General features: G+C 42.9%; 1 protein-coding gene and 1 long non-coding RNA gene across 2 annotated transcripts in view; one reads left to right on the top strand and one right to left on the bottom strand.

The window, feature by feature from the left end:
• MAT1A (methionine adenosyltransferase 1A) overlaps positions 1-22,650 on the bottom strand; it is a 363,839-nt gene that overhangs the window by 305,348 nt on the left and 35,841 nt on the right. The window lies entirely within an intron of this gene.
• LOC130282593 (uncharacterized) lies at positions 13,678-21,389 on the top strand. Its single transcript, XR_008846466.1, has 3 exons — positions 13,678-13,864; positions 14,231-14,420; positions 21,164-21,389. It is a non-coding gene; the product is annotated as an uncharacterized LOC130282593 (long non-coding RNA).

Raw genomic sequence — 22,650 nt, 5'->3', positions numbered from 1 at the left:
CACAGGATACTGTACCTGTGAATACACCCTAAGGGTTCGTTCACACGCGTGGATTTTCAGCTAATTTTATGCTGCAGATCCGCTGGTGAAGGACCGCTCTATGCTGGCTTTACATGTGCCTGTTCATAGTGGCAATACGCCGACACACTGCAGTATACTCGCACATCGCGGGAGCTCTCTGCCTAGCTCAGAGCAGGGAGAGCGGCCGCGATGTGCGAGTACGCCGCGCACATCGCTGCAGTGCGTCTGCTCGTAGCGGTGTATTGCTGCTACCAGCAGGCACACATAAAGCCGGCCTTCACCAGCGGATCCGCAGCTAAATACACTGCAAAATCCGCGCGTGTGAACGTAATCAAAGGGAGCGTTCACAAGTGCGTATTTTCTGCTGCAGATTTGCTCCAGCAGATTTTGCTGCCTATTGAAGTCAATGAGCAGCAAAATCTGCATCAGCAAATCTGCAGGAAAAATATGCACATGTGAACATACAATAAGGGTGCGTTCACATGTGCATATTTTTGCTGCAGATTTTGATGCCAATTGACTTCAGTGGCTAATTAAATCTGCTGACGCAAATCTGCAGCAGAAAATATTCACATGTGAACGTACCCTTAGCGTACGTTCAGATGAGCGGATTTGCAGCGTATTTTACGCTGCAGATCCGCCTCTGAAGGACCTCTACTGTATATGCTGGCTTTACATGTGCCTGCTCTGAGCAGCAATATGCCACTTAAGCAGACACACTGAAACCATGTGCGAGTCGCCGCGCATGCGCGGTGTTCTCTAGTGTTGCTCACGAATATTCCCATTATGAATATTCGCAGCGAATATCGTATATTTGCGAATTCACGAATATTGCGAATTTCGCGCAAAAAATTCCCTATTACGAATATTCGTCTTTTTTTCAAACTGTTTTAAAAACTGAACACATTGTAGGGATCTCCTTCGACTGATAAATGCAATGCTTGTATCATTAAAGACCCAGGGATGAGACTGTGTGGCGAAAGGTTTATGCATGTGAATATTCGCATTGCGAATATTCGCAATACGAATATTCTTTGAAATTCCGCCCTACAGCCTACTTATGCCAGTGAGCCAATGAGAGTTCTGCAAGCACAGTTGTCAGAGCTTAGCAACGTCCCTAGCAACCAATAGAAACTTGCTGGCACGACCAGTATATAACATCACTCCCCACCAGCATTCCTTTGCAGATTCACATGGTGGTTTAGAGAGGAGAGTGTTTCTGTGCTTTTGCTTGCATCCTTTGTGCCTTGCATCCTGTGACAACCAATTGCTTTTTTAAAAACAGAAGAAGCACAACTGATAACACAGTGATAACTCTCTGAGTACAGATAATGTAGTAGATGTGACCTGCAGTCCTATGTAACACCACAGATAACAGTGCTCCAAAGTGAGAGCGCCATGCGCATTTGAGGACTGAATTAGGGAATTGCATAGGAGTGGACATAGGGGTGTTGTACACTAGTGATTCCCAAACAGGGTGCCTCCAGCTGTTGCTAAACTCCCAGCATGCCTGAACAGTCAATGGCTGTCCGGTAATACTGGGGAGTTGTTTTGCAACAGCTGGAGGCTCCGTTTAGGAAACAGTGCCGTACCAGACGTTTTTCATTTTTATTGAGGAGGGGAGGGGGCTGTGTAGGGGTATGTGTATATGTAGTGTTTTTTACTTTTATTTTGTGTTAGTGTAGTGTAATGTAGTGTTTTTAGGGTACAGTCACACGGGCAGGGGTTCACAGTAGTTTCCCGCTGAGAGTTTGAGCTGCAGCGCAAAATTTGCTTCAGCTACAAACACACTGTAAGCCCCTGCCCATGTGAATGTACCCTGTATATTCACATAGGGGGAGAGGAGGGGGATGCAGTGAGTTGCATGCAGGGAGTTGTAGTTTTGCAACAGCTGGAGGCACAATGGTTGAGAAACACTGAGCGTTTGTTACCTATCTCAGTGTTTCACAACCAGGGTGCCTCCAGCTGCTGCAAAACTACAACTCCCAGCAGGCATGGTCTGTCAGTGCATGCTGGGAGTTATAGTTTTTCCACAGCTGGAGACACACTGTTTGGGAAACACTGCTATCTGATCTTATATCATAACTTTTAAACTAGTCTAAAATGCAGTTAAATATAATGAAATAACAGTGGTGACATTACTTACACAAATCAGCAGTTTTTCCTCACTTGGTGAAAATTTACTCCCCACCATCTTCGCTTCGCAGGGCAGAAGAAAATCACGACGTGAAAAGCAATTGGCAAAGATCCAGGAAATGATCTCCGTTTACGCATGATGTCATAGCGCGCATGCGCAACGAGCGAAATTTCACAATAGCGAAAATTCGCAATAGCGAAATTTCGCAATAAAAAAAAACCTCACGAATATCACGAATATTCGAATTTCACGAATAGGGGACGAATATTCGTCCTCACATTCGAGAAAATATTGCGAATTAGAATATGGCATATGCCGCTCATCACTAGTGTTCTCGCACACATTGCAGCGGCACCCCCTGCTCAATGAGCTGCCACGATGTGCGAGTATACTGCGCATGCACGCAGCGACACGTACACCGCAGTGTGTCTGCTCGTAGCGGCGTATTGCCGCTCCGAGCAGGCACATGTAAAGCCAGCATATAGGAGGTCCTTCAGCGGTGGATCTGCAGTGAAATACGCTTCGAAAATCCGCTCGTCTGAATGTACCCTTAGGGTATGTTCACATGTGCATATTTTTGCTGCAGATTTGCTGGTGAAGATTTTGCTGCCCATTGACTTCAATGGGCAGCAAAATCTGCTACAGCAAATCTGCAGCACATCTGCTGCAGAAAATATGCATGTGTGAACGTACCCTTCGGGTCAGTTCACACTTGCGTATTTTCTGATTTTGATTCAATGAACAGTAAAATCTGCAGCAGCAAATCCACAGCAGATCTGCAGCAAAAATATGCACATGTGAACTGGCTCTAAGGGTACATTCACACATACAGGATCTGCATCAGATATCAACGTAAGTAATTAAGTGTACACAGCATCAAATCTGCAACTTCATACAGTGAATATGAAAAGTCTAGACAACCTTTTAATATGCCAGGTTCTTGTGACCCAAATGATGGGTGGATGTAACACAAGTTACAAGATTTTTACAGACAACCCTGTCAAAAGACATCTTTAAAACATAGCACCCCTATTTTATTTAAGTCACAGTCGCTATTCTAGCGTACTTTGTATACGAATAATAACCTAAGTGTGTACTCACACCAGCAGGAAGTGGTGCTGTATTTAAGTGGTGCTGTATGTTTCATCACCTAAGTGACGTCTTCAGAACTATGACACAAAAGAACACCACCCAGAGAGTTTTATATCCTCTCCTGAGTGACCTGATCAGTCACAATTCCCGAAGAGGACCAATTACAGACTCCATCATATTTATTGATAATCACGTAGCAGACAGCAAATAGGTACATGTCTAGTTTGACAGGCAGAGTCTCTGATCAATCAAATCTTTGGTAATAACCAATTTATACACACCCAGCTTTCTTACAGCTCGATGTCCCAGTGAACAATAATAAATTTATAATGTACGATATATTAAGTCAGACCTACACATTGGGGGGAATGTATCATTGGTGTTACCCTGTTTTTGTGGCATTCATTTGTCGCACAATTTGTCTCAATTACTATGGAGAGATTTTTTATTGCAACTTTTACTTTAGAAGCTTTTCTAAAGTTGAGCAGCTATACCATAATCTGGTAAACTTTTGGCTTTTGTCATGAATTTATCATAGCAGCTTGTTGCTCAATTTGTTGCAAAGCCCTCAATTTGTCACAAGTCTACATCAGCCCTGACCTAGCTTACAAAACTGACTGTGAATAGCAATTTTAAAAGATGAGCTAGCAGAGAGGCTCATCTGGTACCTAATGAAGACAGAAGAGCAGGGAGGGTGGATATTTAAGAAGCCAGGAGATCAGAAACTCTCTCTCTCCAGCTGAGCACACAGACAGGAGGCTCTGTAAAGACACAAGTGTGGGGTGTTCTTTCTTGTGTCTATGAGACAAACAAATGGTCTGTTCAGGTAATACAATGATCCCTCAACTTATAATGGCCTCAACATACAATAGTTTCAACATACAATGGTCTTTTCTGGACCATTGTAAGTTGAAACCAGACTCAACATACAATACTACAGACAGTCCAGATCTGTGAAATGTGTCAATGGCTGGAAGATATGACCAATCAGAATGGACATATCACTGGTAAAACCCCTGTATTGCTGAAGCACATGCACTGACTGGTGTCTGGTAGCGCCCCCTACAGTACAGGGAGGTATTATATGTTCTGTACACTTTACCTGTACCAGGGTTAGGCTGGGTTCACACTACGTTTTTCAACTACGGTTCCCGCATACGTTTTCTATCAAAAACCGTATGGGGGAAAAAAACGGATGGAACAGTATGGGAAAAAGTAAACCGTATGGGTTTTTAAACAGTATACTGTTTTTAAAAGTGCATACAGTTCCGTCAGTTTTTACAGAAAAAAAACCCATACGTTTTTGAAAATTTTGTCCATTTTTAATGGGAGGGGTCTTGGGTGGGGACTTTAGTATTCAAATGCGCATGTGCAATGTAAAAACGTATACGTTTTTCCCGTATGGAACCGTATACATGTGCGTTTCCCATTGACGTCCATGTTAAAAAAAACGTATGCGGTTGCAGTACGGTTTTTAAACCGGAGTCAAAACTGTGGTTGACCACGATTTTGTCTCCGGTTTAAAAACCGTACTGCAACCGCATATGTTTTTTTTTTAACATGGACGTCAATGGGAAACGCACATGTATACGGTTCCATACGGGAAAAACGTATACGTTTTTACTTTGCACATGCGCATTTGAATCCTAAAGTCCCCACCCAAGACCCCTCCCATAAAAAATGGACAAAATTTTCAAAAACGTATGGGTTTTTTTCCTACAAAAACGGACGGAACAGTATGCACTTTTAAAAACAGTATACTGTTTAAAAACCCATACGGTTTACTTTTTCCCATACTGTTCCATCCGTTTTTCCCCATACGGTTTTTGATAGAAAACGTATGCGGGAACTGTAGTTGAAAAACGTAGTGTGAACCCAGCCTTACCTGCTCCTTTGGATACCAGGTGAGGACGACTCCATGTTACTTTTTTGGGACATTGCGTGTTCTGTACAGGACCCCAAAGAAGCTTCTGTCCTCTACATAGACCAGTGTTTCCCAACCAGGGTGCCTCCAGCTGTTGCAAAACTACAACTCCCAGCATACCCGGACAGCCGTTGGCTGTCCGGGCATGCTGGGAGTTGTAGTTTTGCAACAACTGGAGGCTCCCTGCTTGGGAAACACTAACATAGAAAGTGATTTACAGCTCCCAGCAGATCCTTCTTATTTTTATATGGAAGGACTTGCTTTAACTATATTAGTTATCTACTTATTTTTCTTTAATCCTCACTTTTTCCTATTTTTGGATGACATTTTGGTGCCTTTAGAACCAATTACCAGGTTTCCATAGAATTCTGGTCTCAACAGACAATGGTTTCAACATACAATGGTCGTCCCAGAACCAATTAATATTGTAACTTGAGGGACCACTGTACTCGACTAGAGGCAGCAAACGCTAAAGTGAACTGTGAGTTAGAAGGTTGCAGGAAAACCTGTGTTTTTGAGCTGGCAGAGACTAGCTTACCAGTGGATAGTAAGGAAAGTATTAATGTGTAGTCAGTGGCTAGACTGTCTAGGATTTAGGTTATTCCTGTGTGGATGTTGGTTTATTTTGTTCTGTAACCTTTCCCAATAAACCTGACCGAGGGTAAGATTGCATGAAGAAGTTGGTGTGGACCTGCATTAATTAAGTGAAAACGTGTCCTTTTGGCTATGGCAAAGGGCAATCTCAGAGCTATATCTCACAATAGATACATAGAGGAGCATTTATCAAAAGTGAACTTTAGATTAAAAAAAAGTTGTGGGCAAAGTGGTGTCCGTGCGCCAAATTGATCAAATGACACACAGACATTGATAAATGCACTCTTGAATGTCGCAGAGCAGTGGCGGGCTGTGCTATAATTGTATTAACCCCTTAAGGACTCAGGGTTTTTCCATTTTTGCACTTTCGTTTTTTCTTCCTCACATTTAAAAAATCATAACCCTTTCAATTTTGCACCTACAGACTCCTATAATGGCTTGTTTTTTGCGCCATCAATGACATCAGTCATTTTATCCAAAAATCTACAGCAAAACAAAAATAAAATCGTTGTGCGACAATTTTAAAAAAAAGTGCATATTTTGGTAAAAATTACACCTTTGTTCTGTAGGTTTCTAAAATGATACTCAACTTACATAGGTTTGATTTTGTCTTACTTTTGGAAAAAATCATAACTACATAGCAGGAAAATGAATACATTTAACATTTTCTTTCTGACTCTATAACTTTTTTAATTGTCTGCAGATGGGGATGTAGGAGGACTCACTGTTTAAGATGTGATATGAAGTTTTTATAGGTGCCATTTTTATTTTGATAGCTATTTATAAAATTTTTTATAGTATAAAAAGTGCCCAAAAAAACGCTATTTTGGACTTTGGAATTTTTTTACGTGTACGCCATTGACCATGCGGTTTAAGTAATGATAGATTAATTACGCATGCAGCAATACCACATATGTTTTATATTTATTTTTTTACACTTTTTTTTAAATGGGAAAAGGGGGGGGAGGTGATTCAAACTTTTATTAGGAAAGGGGTTAAATCATCTTTATTAGCTTTTTTTTTATTTAGTTTTTAGTTTTTCTTTGCAATCTTATAGCCCCCATAGGGAACAAGCATTTAAATGATTGCAGGCACTGATCAATGCTATGCCATAGCATAGCATTGATCAGTGTTTTCGGTGCTTGACTGCTCCTGTCTGGTTCTCAGGCATGGAGCAGTCATTTCGGGATCGGACAATAAGAAGGCAGGTAGGTACCCTCCTCATGTCCAGACAGCTGATCAGGACAGCGCGGTTTCACCACAGTGGTCCTGATCAACCCAACTGAGCTGCTGGGAAGGTTTTAAAAGGATTTTAAAAAATGCCAAACTGAAAAACGCCAAGTGGATCTGGCATTTTGCAGTTTACTATTGACTTGCAGCTAACATCTGGACGCGGCATTTCTTCACTGAAAAAACGCTGTGAGGGAAAATGGGCATTTTTTGCGGTGTTTTTGCAAAATAAATCCTCTGTGGAATTTCAGCCTTACTCCTAGCTAGCATTTGTATTGTATCTTGTATATCTGGCATATTTGACCCACTGGCTCTGCTTTTTAAATCAACATTCCAATGAAATTCTCTCTCCAAAAGCCCAATGGCACTCCTTCTCTTCTGAGCATTATAGTGCGCCCGCAGTGCACTTGAGGTCCACACATGGGGTATTTCCATACTCAGAAGAGATGGTGTTACAAATTTTTGAGGGCATTGTCTCCTATTACTGCTCGTAAATTGTATAATTTGGGGGAAAACCAGCATTTTAGTGAAAATAAATTTTCATTTACAAATCCAACTAACTTTAAGTGGGGTGTAAAGGCTCACTGTACCCCTTGTTACGTTCCTTGAGGGGTATAGTTTCCAAAATAGTATGCCATGTGATATTTTTTTTTTTTTTTTTTTTTTTGCTGTTCTTGCACCATAGGGGCTTTCTAAATGGACCATGCCCCCCAAAAGCCATTTCAGAAAAACTCACTCTCCAAAATCCCATTATCGCTCCTTCCCTTCTGAACCCTCTAGTGCACCCACAGAGCACTTAACATCCACATATGAGGTATTTCCTTATTCAAGAGAAATTGAGTTACACATTTTAGGGTGATTTCTCCCCTTGTAAAAATTCAAAAACTGGGTCTACAAGAACATGCGTGTGTAAAAAATGAAGATTTAGAATTTTCTCCTTCACTTTGCTGCTATTCCTGTGAAACACCTAAAGGGTAAACACACTTTCTGAATGTCATTTTGAATACTTTGAGGGGTGCAGTTTTTATAATGGGGTCATTTGTGGGGTATTTCTAAAATGAAGGCCCTTCAAATCAACTTCAAAACTGAACTGGTCACTGAAAAATTCCGATTTTGAAAATGTTGTGAAAAATTGGAAAATTGCTGCTGCCTTCTGATGTCTTCCAAACATAAAAACATGTCAGGAGACATATTATATATTTGAATCAATATATAATTTATTGAAGGTCCACTTACCCATCGGCGGTGGCAGCGGGCGGTGATCGGCGGGCAGCGATGACGTGCGGCTGGCTCCCTGGATCCTACGGAAGCCGGTGAGTGGCCTAACAACATCTGGAGGGCTACAGTTCGAGACCACTATACAGTGGTCTCTAAACTGTAGCCCTCCAGATGTTGCAAAACTACAACTCCCAGCATGCCCAGACAGCTGTTTGGGCATGCTGGGATTTGTAGTTTTGCAACATCTGGAGGGTCACAGTTTGGAAATCACTGTATAGTGGTCTCTAAACTGTGGCCCTCTAGATCTTGAAAAACAACAACTCCTTGAGAAACCTTTAGTTAGGTTCTTCCTCCAGCTGTTGCAAAACTACAACTCCCAGCATGCACAGTCTGTCAGTACATGCTGGGAGTTGTAGTTTTGAAACAGCTGGAGCCTTGCTGCAGCCCATCTGCTTTATGACTGGAGAGATGGTATTCTGCATACCTTATGTAATGCCCCAACGGCAGCACGGGGTAATTCTCGTGCCACTATTAGAGGATCCCTTGGAAGGGGAGTCTGCCTGATCTGAGATTTTTTTCCTCGGGCAGCCGCCCGATATTGCCGTCTCAGGCTCCGATAGTGTTGGACTACATGTTCCAAAGTAGTGCCACAGAGTCCTCAGCCTCGACTCACAGCAGCCCCCACAGCAGCACGACCAGTACACCAGTGCCTTTAGGACCCGCCCCCAGCCCCCCAAGAGTCAAGCCTCTTACTGTTTGACAGTGACAGTGAGAGGGATATCTTGGGGGAGGCCCTGCAGACATCCAGTTCTGTTCTGATGCTCAGGACCTTTTGGAAGGGCTGATGGAGGGCCTGCTGAGACATCCCTTCCAAGTGGTGCGGGTGTTTTTGGCCAAGAAACACCCGCACCTAGTCAGACCCAGGCTTCAGTGAGGGGACAGCGGAGCCAGGTCAGCGGCTGCATGCCTACTGTTTCCCTCAGCCCACCACAGTTTAGCCCTGGGTCTGACATATCTGGGAGCGAAGAGGAGGGTGACCCAACATGGGTGCCACCTCCTTTGTCAGTTCACAGCAGCAGTGACGAGGAAGGTAGGCACCCTGGGGAAACGGTGCGCCAGGTCACCAGGGAGACCAGCGTCAGGGTCTCCCCTGGTGATGGCAGCATCAGGAGGTGTCAGCAGCAGCCACCTCCACCTGTGCGCACCGAGCCCGAGCAGGTGCAAGTCAGCATCACCCCATCTGATAGGAGGGCGGTGCTGAAGTCACCTGTCTGGGCCTACTTCACCCTGGCAGCAGATAATCTGAGCATAGCCATCTACCAGATTTGTCGTGCCAGGGTGAAGAGAGAGAAGTGCTTGGCTCGGCTGGGTACCACAGCTCTGACCCAACATCTAGGGGTATGTGTATATGTAGTGTTTTTTACTTTTTATTTAGTGTGGTGTAGTGTTTTTAGGGTACAGTCACACGGTCGGGGGTTCACAGTAGTTTCCCGCTGAGAGTTTGAGCTGTAGTGCAAAATTTGCTTCAGCTAGAAGCACACTGTAAGCCCCTGCCCATGTGAATGTACCCTGTACATTCTCATTGGGGGAGAGGGGGGGGATGCAGCGAGTTGCATGCAGGGAGTTGTAGTTTTGCAACAGCTGGAGGCACAATGGTTGCAAAACACTGAGAGTTTGTTACCTAACTCAGTGTTTCACAACCAGTGCGCCTCCAGCTGTTGCAAAACTACAACTCCCAGCAGGCATGGTCTGCCAGTGCATGCTGAGAATTGTAGTTTTGAAGCATCTGGAAGGCCACAGTTTAGAGACCCCTGTATAGTGGTCTGAAAACTGTGGCCCTGCAGATGTTGCAAAACTACAAGTCCAAGCATGGCCAGGCATGCTAGAAGTTGTAGTTCTGCAACATATAGAGGGCCAGATGTATGCGAACGTCCTTGGTCCTTAAGGACCCTGAAGTCAGGACGTTCGCATACGTCCTATGTCCCCCAACATGTTAATTATGCTAAATAGCATGGAAAGTGCCTAAACACACACATGTTTACCAACCAGGGTGCCTCCAGCTGTCCAGGCATGCTGGGAGTTGTAATTTTGCAACAGCTGGAGACACGTTGTTTGGGAAAGACTGCTATCTGATCTTATATCATAACTTTTAAACTAGTCTAAAATGCAGTTAAATATAATGAAATTACAGTGGTGAAATTACTTACACCAATCAGCAGTTTTTCACTTGTTGAAAATGTACTCCCCACCATCTTCACAGGGCAGCAGAAATGTGAAAAGCAACTGGCAAAGATCCAGGAAATGATCTCCTTTCTCGCATGATGTCATACCTCGCATGCCCAGACGAGCAAAATTTAGCAATTAATTTTGCAATTATTTTCGCAATGGTGAAATTCCGCAATAAAAAAAAAACGTCACGAATATTACGAATTTCATGAATATGGGACGAATATTTGTCCTCATATTGGCGAAATATCGCAAATTCGAATATGGCATATGCCGCTCATCACTAGTCAGGAAACAGGCAATGGTCAGGAATACAGGAACCCAGCAGATCAAAACAGCAGCAGAACCCTCGCGAGTAGACAATCTACAATGTTGCTCATGCACTGAAGGGAGGGTGGAGCGCCCTTATATAGGTCATGTCAGTCAGGGATTGTAGGGGGAGCAGAATCAGGGGTTCACATAGATCCCTTAGAGAGATAGCCCTCCTTCCACCCCTACTGGGTGCACTAGACACTAGTCACCACCTGAGACAGTGCAGAGGAACAAGTCTGGAGCCTAAAGCGATGAGGAGCAGTGTGTGCAGTTCGGCTGAGGTAAGCCACAGAATGCGCTGTACGCTGGAAGCTACCAACCGCCAACATTGCACCTTGGTTGTAAAAAAAAGTGGTTGTTTGAGTCACTGTTACATTTCTGTCATCTTAAACCAGTCTGCCTATTCTCCTCTGACCAATGAAATTAACAAGGCATTTTCATCCACATAATTGCTAGACGTTTCCTCTCTTTTAGACCATTTTCTGAAAACTCTAAAGATGGTTATTCATGAACATCCCAGCACTGTAGATCAGTAGTAAATATTCAGACCAGCTTGTCTGACATCAACAACCATGCCACGTTCAAAGTCATTCAAACCCCCTTTCTTTCACATTTTGATGCTCAGTATGAACTTCAATGGGCACTGTTAGATTTAAAAACATTTTATACGTTGTACATTTTTGCAAAACATTGACCTTTCTAATAGACTTCATAAAAAAAATTGTTTCCTTTTTATAGAAATCCTGGCTTTGTCTAAGCTGAAGAACAGTCCAGTAAGTGAGGGTGGGCTAGCATTCCTCTGTGCTCTCTCCTTGCCCATTTCAGCAAGTTGTCTTGACCACGTTTAAATACCTAAATGCATTCAGTTACTGTTTAGCTATTTGTGTTAAGAAGCAATTGTACAGGTGAATGTGTCCAGTGAATGGATAATGATGTAATAACACATGTTAAAGCTGAGGGCCTTTGTAGAGGTCATAAAATAAGGTTTTTACATTGGGATTCAGTGTGAATGAGGCAGGGCTGAGCTGCTGAAGCTTTAGGAAAGGTAACTTTCATGATACTTCACCATTATAGGTCAGCACATCGGGGGAGATTTATCAAATTCTGCGCAGAGGAAAAGTTGTCCAATTGCCCATAGCAGCCAATCAGATTGCTTCTTTCATTTTTCACAGGCCTTTTCAAAAATAAAAGAAGCACTCTGATTGCCCACAGCAACCAATCTCCCCCGTCATGTCTGTAGCTCATAGTGTGCTGCTGGGCTGACAGATTTGCTTTAACCACAGACCATTACTTTTAGGCAAATTTTTCACTAGTTTTTTCGTTAATTTTTTCGCAAAAAATGCCAATAAAAACGCCAAATCTGCCACACTGCATTTTTTCGGTAAAAAAAACGCAGTAGCCAGATGTTAGCTGTTAATCAATAGGAAAACGCAAAATGCACTTTGCACTTGGAGTTTTTTTCACACCTCTTTGGCGTTTTCCTGCTCCTTGACAGCTTTTCAAAATCGCAGCATGTTGAGACTGGCATTTTTTCACAGAAATCCATTTGGAGAAATCCATTGGGAGAAGAGGGAGGCCTACAGCACCGCTCTGCTCCCCTGCTATGTATTGTACTCCTGAGTGGTGATATGAAGAGAGCTTCACATCACAGATTCATATTTCCGCACTGTCTGGCCAATCACAACTCTCAACGGGAGCAGAGGAGCGAAGCAATAGATATAACTTCACACATCAGTTGTAGTAGATAATACTTTGTGCACCAATCAGTAATATGTCTTTGAAGGGGAAATATTAGATTTACAGTGGCATAATTAATTCTGGGGACATAGTGGCATCATTAATTCTGGGGGCACAGCAGCATAGTTAATTCTGGGGGCACAGAGGCATAGTTAATTCTGGGGGCACAGCGGCATAGTTAATAATGGGGGCACAGCGGCATCATTAATTCAGGCGGCACAGCGGCATCATTAAATCTGGGGGCCCAGCGGCAATATTAATTCTGGGGGCCCAGCGGCAATATTAATTCTGGGGGCACAGCAGCAATATTAATTCTGGGGGCACAGCGGCATATTTAATTCTGGGGGCACATGGGCATCGTTAATTCTGGGGGCACAGTGGGAATATTAATTCTGGGGGCACAGCAGCATAGTTAATTCTGGGGGCACAGCAGCATAGTTAATTCTGGGGGCATAGCGGCATCATTAATTCTGGGGGCACAGCGGCATCAATAATTCTGGGAACACAGCGGCATCATTAATTCTGGGGCAAAGTGGCATCATTAATTCTGGTGGCATTAATAATTCTGGGTGCACAGTGGTATCAATAATTCTTTTGGGCAGAGAGGTACAATTAGTTAGTACAGGGCACAGTGTTTGTCGAAAATGTATTTGGGGGCATAGCATATTGCAGTAATATTGCAGGGGAATAGTGTGTGGCAGTAATATTGCAGGGGAATAGTGTGGGGCAGTAATTTGCCAGGGGCCCAGTGGGTGGCAGTATTATATTCAGGGTGTGTAGTGTGTGGCATTATTATATTTAGGGGCCCAGTGTGCAGTAGTGTTATATTCAGGGGTACAGTGTGTGGCAGTATTCAGGTCCACACTTCAGTCGCTCGTTTGCTCTTTCCTTTATGGCACTGAGGTCGCTAGGTGTGAACCAGGCCTTAGCGCTCACCTTGGACCTTTATCGGATGCCAGATCTGAACATGTGGACCCTAACAAAAAATAGTTGAGTATCCCTGATCTATAGACTGTCTGTGTGTGTGTGTGTGTGTGTGTGTGTGTGTGTGGTGTATATAGTGTGAGGCAGGAAAATAGATGTGCAATGTGAATGTGAGATATATTTCTATGCTGTCCATACGTACATGCCACAGCCATAGTGCTGTGATAATTAATATACTTGCATCTTCATCCTGCAGCGATTCCTACAAAGAGGGTATGACCAGACCCGGTCCCAAGTGGACAAAAAGGCTGTTGTCCTCAGGGTACAGGATGAGCTGGCGACCATTCATCGGAGGAGGCTTACCGAACTGGCCATCGTTAAGAAGTGGTCAGATCTCAAAAGGAGGAACATAGATCTGATCACTAAGATTAGAGCCCGGAAGTGCCTAGGTACAATGCTTACATTACAGAGTGTTGGTGAGAGAAACAAATGTAATGTATATATACAGTTATGAAAATAAGTATTTTATCCCTTTACAAATGATTACTTAGTACACATTTTGTGTAAAAAAGGCTTTTTTAACAAAGAAATTTTGTGCCTGAATTTTCCCACTGTCCTGAAATGCAATATTTGACAAGCAAACAATCTCACAATGGCTATGATAAGTAAAATAGTTTTAAATTTACTACCGTTTAAGGTGACTTATGTCCAATTTGCTAAAAAGGTGGAAAATGGCCAGGTCATTAAGGGGCTAATTTGCATTGGTTATGAGTTGTAAGTTGTTTGTCTACATTCTCAACATTGTGTGATTACAGGAGCTCCACTACCCTCTGTAAGGAGAAGGAGAGAAGCAGAGGAGGTAGTGGAGTTGGAGTAGGAAGAGGAGGACGAGGATGATAAAGAACATGATGGTGAGGTGGCCAGTCCATCACATCGGTCACCACCAGCTTCACCACGTAAAGTGGGGGATGACAGAGGAAGTTCCCTACTGCCCCCGCCAGGAGGGTAAATATGTGAACACAACATTATAACTTGTTATATACATAAGATGTACAGAAAAAATCGCCAACAATGAAGGGAAAAACCACACAATACAGTAATATAATACAATAACACTAGACACTTATTCATTCATCTACATAAAAACGATTAATTACATAACTAAATCACATTATACTCTACATAGCTATCACAAACTAACCAACTAAATAACATTTAAGTATACTAAACTAACACTAACCAACTAAATAAGTCTAGAGATGAACAAAGTTTTTAAAAATGTCATTCAGCGGATATACCAAATATTCAGAAGAAAATTCAGTTCGATTCTAATCAGGCTTGAGGTGGCAGCAGCATGAGTAGACCATATAGTGGCAGAATGACACCGGATTAAGGTGGCAGCATAATGAGTAGACCATATAATGGCATAATGACATAGGCTTTAGGTGGCAGCAGCATGAGTAGACCATATAGTGGCTGAATGACTCAGCCTGGAGTTGACCGCAGCATGAGTAGACCATATAGTGGCAGAATGACACAGGATTGAGGTGGCAGCATAATGAGTAGACCATATAGTGGCAGAATGACATAGGCATTAGGTGGCAGCATCAGTAGGAAACCATATAGTGGCAGAATCACTCAGGCTTGAGGTGGCAGCAGCATGAGTAGACCATTTAGTGGCAGAATGACATAGGCCGCATAATGAGTAGACCATATAGCGTCTCAATGACTCAGCCTGGAGTTGACAGCAGCATGAGTAGACCATATAGTGGCAGAATCACTCAGGCTTGAGGTGGCAGCAGCCTGACGAGACCATAGGCCATCACAATTGAAAAGATTAAAGATATTTTTTTAAATTTAAATTTAAGTTTTTAAATAGATGAACATTAACAGTTTCATTTTATGTGCCAGCAGCATGAGGAGATTAATATAGTGGCTGAATGACACAGCCTGGAGGTATTTATGGCCTTTAACAATAACTGGCCCCTATGAGTTTCACTAGAAAAAATGTTAAAAATATATTACACTTAGATTAGATAAATAAAACCAAAAAACGAAACCTCAAGGACCTCACCAGAGTTACTGGTGCATGATTGTGGTATGATAATAAAATATAAAAAATATATATATGAGGAGACCGTGTTTAAAATTTAAATAACATTTATTTTAAATAACAAATGAAAAACTGTAGATACACATTATTACTGCAATTATAATGTATATTATAGGCATAAAATATATATGCTGGATCAAGGGGGGGGGATTAATAATAATGGCATATAGAAGTACTTATTGATAATCTCAGCAAATACGTTGTGGACGTCCTGTATAAGGTCAGCTCTGACAGCGGGAGGATGGCTGGCAACATTCTACGACATGCCGTACGATGGATTCTAACACACCGTCTACACTGCACCGCTGCCACACTCCATTTTTGTTAACAGAGAAGAAACACTTGTTGCTCCGATCGGCAAGACTGGAGCTCCAGTGGAGTGGCGTCTGACGTCAGGAGAAGGTCCACGTGGGGTGAGATGTTGGAATCAAAGGCCGGCTGTTTGATTGAAAGTGCATGAACGGGATGCTGCTATTCTGTCCGGGCAACAGATAAATAGCTTTTCAAAAGGTGGCAAATTTCTTGCAGGAATAGTGCGTATTCAAAAGTCCACAATCTAAACGCGTTTCAGGGTACTAATACATGACCCCTGCCTCATATTTTTAGATATGTTATATATTTTATTATCATACCACAATCATGCACCAGTATCTCAGGTGAGGTCAAGGAGTTTTTTCGGATTTCGGTTTTATTTATCTATTCTTTATAATAGCACATAGGAGTATAGGTGAACATATGATCTAGCCTCTGAGCTCTGTAGCTGTGAGCTGCACACAGTTTTTATTTCTCTTTACTGCGTACATTACACTTCGGATAGGAAAATATGCCACATGATGTTTAACCCCTTAAGGACCAGGCCATTTTATACCTTAAGGACCGGAGCGTTTTTTGCAATTCTGACCACTGTCACTTTAAACATTAATAACTCTGGAATGCTTTTAGTTATCATTCTGATTCCGAGATTGTTTTTTCGTGACATATTCTACTTTAACTTAGTGGTAAAATTTAATGGTAACTTGCATCCTTTCTTGGTGAAAAATCCCAAAATTTGATGAAAAAAATGAAAATTTTGCATTTTTCTAACTTTGAAGCTCTCTGCTTGTAAGGAAAATGGATATTCAAAATATATTTTTTTGGGGTTCACATATACAATATGTCTACTTTATGTTTGCATCATAAAATTTATGAGTTTTTACTTTTGGAAGACACCAGAGGGCTTCAAAGTTCAGTAGCAATTTTGAAATTTTTCACAAAATTTTCAAACTCACTATTTTTCAGGGACCAGTTCAGTTTTGAAGTGGATTTGAAGGGTCTTCATATTAGAAATACCCCATAAAAGACCCCATTATAAAAACTACACCCCCTAAAGTATTCAAAAAAACATTCAGTAAGTGTATTAACCCTTTAGGTGTTTCACAGGAATAGCAGCAAAGTGAAGGAGAAAATTCAAAATCTTCATTTTTTACACTCGCATGTTCTAGTAGACCCAATTTTTGAATTTTTGCAAGGGATAAAAAGGAGAAAATTTTTACTTGTATTTGAAACCCAATTTCTCTCGAGTAAGCACATACCTCATATGTCTATGTTAATTGTTCGGCGGGCGCAGTAGAGGGCTCAGAAGGGAAGGAGCGACAAATGGTTTTTGGGGGGCATGCCGCATTTAGGAAGCCCCTATGGTGCCAGGACAGCAAAAAAAAACACATGGCATACCATTTTGGAAACTAGACCCCTCAGGGAACGTAACAAGGGGTAAAGTGAACCTTAATACCCCACAGGTGATTCACGACTTTTGCATATGTAAAAAAAATATATATTTTTTTTACCTAAAATGCTTGGTTTCCCAAAAATTTTACATTTTTAAAAAGGGTAATAGCAGAAAATACCCCCCAAAATTTGAAGCCCAATTTCTCTCGATACAGAAAACACCTCGCATGGGGGTGAAAAGTGCTCTGCTGGTGTACTACAGGTCTCAGAAGAGAAGGAGTCACATTTGGCTTTTTGAAAGCAAATTTTGCTCTGGGGGCATGCCGCATTTAGGAAGCCCCTATGGTGCCAGAACAGCAAAAAAAAAACACATGGCATACCATTTTGGAAACTAGACCCCTCGGGGAACGTAACAAGGTGTAACGTGAACCTTAATGCCCTACAGGTGTTTCACGACTTTTGCATATGTAAAAAAAAAAATTTTTTTTTACCTAAAATGCTTGTTTTCCCAAAATGTTTACATTTTTAAAAAGGGTAATAGCGGAAAATACCCCCCAAAATTTGAAGCCCAATTTCTCCCGATTCAGAAAACACCCCATATGGAGGTGAAAAGTGCTCTGCTGGCGCACTACAGGTCTCAGAAGAGAAGGAGTAACATTTGGCTTTTTGAAAGCAAATTTTGCTCTGGGGGCATGCCGCATTTAGGAAGCCCCTATGGTGCCAGAACAGCAAAAAAAAACACATGGCATACCATTTTGGAAACTAGACCCCTCGGGGAACGTACCAAGGGGTAATGTGAACCTTAATACCCTACAGGTGTTTCACGACTTTTGCATATGTAAAAAAATATATATTTTTTTTACCTAAAATGCTTGGTTTCCCAAAATTTTTACAATTTTAAAAAGGGTAATAGCAGAAAATACCCCCCAAAATTTGAAGCCCAATTTCTCCCGATTCAGAAAACACCCCATATGGGTGTGAAAAGTGCTCTGCTGGCGCACTACAGGTCTCAGAAGAGAAGGAGTCACATTTGGCTTTTTGAAAGCGAATTTTGCTCTGGGGGCATGCCGCATTTAGGAACCCCCTATGGTGCCAGGACAGCAAAAAAAAAACACATGGCATACCATTTTGGAAACTAGACCCCTTGGGGAACGTAACAAGGGGTAATTTGAACCTTAATACCCTACAGGTGTTTCACGACTTTTGCATATGTAAAAAAATATATATTTTTTTTACCTAAAATGCTTGTTTTCCCAAAAATTTTACATTTTTTAAAAGGGTAATAGCAGAAAATACCCCCCAAAATTTGAAGCCCAATTTCTCCCGAGTACGGCGATACCCCATATGTGGCCCTAAACTGTTGCCTTGAAATACGACAGGGCTCCAAAGTGAGAGCGCCATGCGCATTTGAGGCCTAAATTAGGGACTTGCATAGGGGTGGACATAGGGGTATTCTACGCCAGTGATTCCCAAACAGGGTGCCTCCAGCTGTTGTAAAACTCCCAGCATGCCTGGACAGTCAACGGCTATCTGGCAATACTGGGAGTAGTTGTTTTGCAACAGCTGGAGGCTCCGTTTTGGAAACAGTGGCGTACCAGACGTTTTTCATTTTTATTGGGGAGGGGGGTTGTATAGGGGTATGTGTATATGTAGTGTTTTTTACCTTTTATTTTATTTTGTGTTAGTGTAGTGTAGTGTTTTTAGGGTACAGTCGCATGGACGGGGGTTCACAGTAGTTTCTCGCTGGCAGTTTGAGCTACGGCAGAAAATTTGACGCAGCTCAAACTTGCAGCCGGATACTTACTGTAATCCTCCGCCCATGTGAGTGTACCCTGTACGTTCACATTGGGGGGGGGGGGGGGGGGGGGAACATCCAGCTGTTGCAAAACTACAACTCCCAGCATGTACGGTCTATCAGTGCATGCTGGGAGTTGTAGTTTTGCAACCGCTGGAGGCTCCGTTTTGGAAACAGTGGCGTACCAGACATTTTCATTTTTATTGGGGAGGGGGGTTGTATAGGGGTATGTGTATATGTAGTGTTTTTTACCTTTTATTTTATTTTGTGTTAGTGTAGTGTAGTGTTTTTAGGGTACAGTCGCATGGGCGGGGGGTTCACAGTAGTTTCTCGCTGGCAGTTTGAGCTGCTGCAGAAATTTTGCCGCACCTCAAACTTGCAGCCGGATACTAACCGTAATCCTCCGCCCATGTGAGTGTACCCTGTACGTTCACATTGGGGGGGGGAACATCCAGCTGTTGCAAAACTACAACTCCCAGCATGTACGGTCTATCAGTGCATGCTGGGAGTTGTAGTTTTGCAACAGCTGGAGGCACACTGGTTGTGAAACACCGAGTTTGGTAACAAACTCAGTGTTTTGCAACCAGTGTGCCTTCAGCTGTTGCAAAAGCTACAACCCCCAGCATGTACGGACAGCGGAAGGGCATGCTGGGTGTTGTAGTTATGCAACAGCTGGAGGCATACTACTTTGGCTGGGGATGCTGGGGATTGTAGTTATGCAATAGCTGGAGACACACTGGTTTACTACTTAACTCAGTGTGCCTTCAGCTGTTGCAAAACTACAACTCTCAGCAGTCACCGACAGCCAACGGGCATGCTGGGAGTTGTAGTTATGCAACCACCAGATGCACTACTACAACTCCCAGCATGCACTTGAGCTGTTTGTGCAAGCTGGGAGTTGTAGTTACACAACAGCTGAAGGTACACTTTTCCATAGAAAGAATGTGCCTCCAGCTGTTGCAAAACTACAAGTCCCAGCATGCCCATAAGGGCATGCTGGGAGTTGTGGTGGTCTGCCTCCTGCTGTTGCATAACTACAGCTCCCAGCATGCCCTTGTTGCATGCTGGGAGCTGTTGCTAAGCAACAGCAGGAGGCTGTCACTCACCTCCAACGATCCTCGCCGCACCAGGTCAGTCCCTCGTCGTCTCCGCCGCCGCCGCTGCTCCTGGGGCCCCGATCCCAACAGGGGCGCCGGGGATCGGGGTCCCCAGCACCCGGGGTGCACGTCCCGCACCCGCTCACGTCCTCCGGAAGAGGGGCGGAGCGGGTTGCGGGAGTGACACCCGCAGCAGGCGCCCTGATTGGTCGGCCGGTAATCCGGCCGACGAATCAGGGCGATCGTGAGGTGGCACCAGTGCCACCTCACCCCTGCTGGCTATGGCTGTTCGGGGCCGTCTCTGACGGCCCCGATCAGCCAATAATTCCGGGTCACCGGGTCACTGGAGACCCGATTGACCCGGAATCCGCCGCAGATCGCTGGACTGAATTGTCCAGCGATCTGCGGCCATCGCCGACATGGGGGGTCATAATGACCCCCCTGGGCGATATGCCCCGATGCCTGCTGAACGATTTCAGCAGGCATCGGGGACCGGCTCCGCTCCAGATGGTTGCGGGGGGCCGGTAAAACACATGACGTTCTCATACGTCATGTGTCCTTAAGGACTCGGAAATGGAGACGTATGAGAACGTCATGTGTCCTTAAGGGGTTAAACTGGAATTAGGCGTTAAAAGTAGGTGAATAGGTCTTTTAGTGCTCACACTAACTGGCCCCTATTAGCTTTGGTGTAATATACGCCGGTACAGTAACAACATAAAGTGAACTCTCTCTCTACTGTCCCTGTCTATCTGCCTGCCTGCAATGATGTGTGCTTCAAGTGAATTGATTCACTGTAGTAAAGATCTTTCTCTGGAAATTCCAAACAAATTCAGATTTGTCCGGTTTGATTTGCTCATCTCTATAAATAACAATTAATTTGTTAATGGTATTTATGAAGATAATATAGTTGATTAGTTAGTGTTAGTTCAGTATATTTTAATGTTATGTATTGTCAGTGCTATTACGAGTACTCTACACAATTACATTTTAATCTTCATTGAAAGCAATTTTACATTTCTTTTTTTTTTTATCCTAACAGTTTTAGCAGAAATAGAAAAGGAGATGACCCGAATTCAGCAGGACCAAAATGCTGAACTTGCTAAAATACAAAGGTAACAAAGGAGGATGATGGAGCAACAAAGGAGGATCCTGCAGCAACAGCGCCTTCTGGATGGCGATATAAGGAGGATGGAGGAGAGGCAACCAAATAGGATGCAGAAGCTTGCGGACCTCCATAAAAAATTAAAGGAGTTGCCTTAGAGGCGTATTTGGTTGCTTTTTTTTTTTTTTTTCTTTTATTCTTGTTTATAAAAAATGTTATTTGGTTAAAACGTGTGCTTTCTTTTTTTAATATTGTTATGTTATTAACCAATACATAGAACTGCAAGTAAACGTAATCCAGAAAACAAATGCAGCTCTGATTCATCTCTTTCGAGATCTGTTAGATTAATGAAAACCGTACAACAATGTCTTCTGGGTGTCTTGGTGAACACATTGGGGGAGATTTATCAAAACCTGTGCAGAGTGAAACTTGCCCAGTTGCCCATAGCAACCAATCAGCTTGCTTCTTAAATTTTTAGGAAGGCCCATGAAAATGAATTTGATTGGTTGCTATGGGCAACTGGACAACTTTATTTCTGCACAGGCTTTGATAAATCTCCCCCATAGTGCCTTCTGAACAGACTACAAACTCCGCTACGCTGTATGACAGTGTCGGTGTGGGCAGTGTGTTCACCAAATAATTAAATAAGATGTTCAATAATTGGAAAAATCGATAAACTCATTGATTGATAAATAAATTCATAGATAGATACATAAATAAATAAATAATTAAAATCATATATACAGATATATTGAAATACATTTATCAATATATTAATCAATAAATAAATTCATCAATAAACGAATAAATAAACAAATTCATTAATGATTAAAAACAGAGATAATTTCATAAAAACATTTAAAAATAAAGAAAAATCATACCTGTTTACAAAAAAAAATAAAAAATATTCTTAGATATATACAAAAATATAAATAAATAAATAAATAGTTAAAAAACAACGGTATCATTGGAGGGAGAGGGATTGACAAGGGACCCTTCAGCGCCCAGAACCAACGGCGGGGGCCAAGAAGTCGCCGCCGTTCCAGGACTCATTCATTTTAATGAATGTGAGTCTGTGGATAGACAGGTCCGCTTGTCTGTGACCACCCCACCTTCCACGCTGAATGTCCGCTCAGACAGTACGCTGGAGGGGGGGCAGGACAGTAACTCCAGCGCATACTGAGCGAGCTCGCGGCAGGTGTCCAGCCTGGCAACCCAGTACTCCATGGGGTCGTCAGTGCTCATGTTGGGAAGCACCAACGGACCGCATGTAGTCTACCACCATGCGGGCCAGCCTCTGGTGGTGACTGCTACTGCTGCTGCTGGGCTGCGCAGGCTGGTAGAACAGCCTCATCTCACCCAGAAGGTCACCTACTCGGCAGGTGCTGCTGGGTCCAGCCACCTGCTAGGTGAGATGGGCAGGG

The sequence above is a fragment of the Hyla sarda genome, chromosome 7, assembly GCF_029499605.1.
Source record: "Hyla sarda isolate aHylSar1 chromosome 7, aHylSar1.hap1, whole genome shotgun sequence".
NCBI classification, from domain to species: domain Eukaryota; kingdom Metazoa; phylum Chordata; class Amphibia; order Anura; family Hylidae; genus Hyla; species Hyla sarda.
This window is presented reverse-complemented; position numbering and strand designations above follow the sequence as displayed.